Raw genomic sequence first — 1,394 nt, 5'->3', positions numbered from 1 at the left:
TTTTGGAGACCCTTCGGAAAGATAGTAATCGTTACCACCATCTGGTGAAGGTCAGAAGCTAATGCGTTGATTTAAGATTTTAACCCGGTCATTTTCTGCCAGTTCACGCCCCTCTTGTCGGGTAGAAAAGACTTGTAACGCACACAAAAAAACGCCAGGTTGAGCGGTGCGAACAACAGTGACATATACCGCTTTGACTTATTACAGTGTATAATGTCTGTATTCCTTTGTATTGCACAAATGGTTCATTCTTGCGCGTGGCCTTCGAGCATTGATTTCGCAAGTGCGGCATGCCATCGGTATCTATGGTCATCACAACTTCTCTCATACTGAAGTTGAGACTCTCTCTGTCTCCGTCTTTAAAATGTTGGACACTCAAAAGTTGCAACTTCACTTAGAGTCATCTGTGTCTCCACGGGCGCCCCGGTAGGGTGCTTATGGACTTGCCTCATCAGCGCATCTCAAAGGTGGTGGCGAGCAATGACTGCCTCCTACCCTAAGATCACCGGTCTGCTGATTCCGAGACCAGCAAATGCTTGTTAAAGTTGTCGATTTGTTGTGGGAAATATTTAGATAATTTTAAATTTCATCCTTGAGAGGATACAGCCATTTCATTATTTGGTATTCAAGTGCTATCTCGTGCAACGGGGGTGCCGGGTACTTTACACAGAGAAAGTTTGACACACAGGGTCCGTATGAACAAAGGCATGAATGTTGGGCTTGTGCGCTCTTCACTGAAATGGAACAGAGCGAACGCGTTAGTTTGCACTTCTACTTCGAGTGAATACATATAATTTTAATTAAGCTTATACCTTAATTTTATAAGTTTTACTAGCTTTCACAAGAAAATTTTCTCTGCTATCTGACGTGTTTTGTGAGTGGAATATCCGTATTCATGTACCGAGAAATATTCGATGCAGTCGTGCCACATGTGTAAGAGTCAAGTACACGGAATTTTTAGTTTTACCCCGTTCCAGTAGGCATCGGTGAGCCGTTTGAATATGGATTTGGTCTTCATATTAAGTAGGCTTGGATACAAATTACAAGGGTCACAGGTTTGTCTGCAGCCCTCCTCTTGAAGTGGATTCGATTTTGCAAACTCATTCTATCAATACTACATACAGAGCATACAAAACGACTGGTTCACTCGCTTCAAGATTAAATCGCCAGAAATGGTGCTTATCCTGCCGGCCATACCATGCACGCTACCTGTGTGATGACATGAAACGCCTTAAACATATTTACTTGCTTACGATAAATTACGTAATGTTTTTTTTAAAAAACGGGAGAAAATATGCTCACAAAATAACATACAAAAAGTTACCGTTTTGTCATCTATCATTTTTCCCAGTGTCATGAATTGAGTTTTGCAATTCATCCAATATATATATTGG

The sequence above is a fragment of the Plasmopara halstedii genome (genome assembly GCF_900000015.1).
Source record: "Plasmopara halstedii genome assembly, contig: Scaffold_322, whole genome shotgun sequence".
Lineage (NCBI taxonomy): Eukaryota > Oomycota > Peronosporomycetes > Peronosporales > Peronosporaceae > Plasmopara > Plasmopara halstedii.
The sequence above is the reverse complement of the archived record's forward strand: the minus strand, read 5'-3'. Positions refer to the sequence as shown.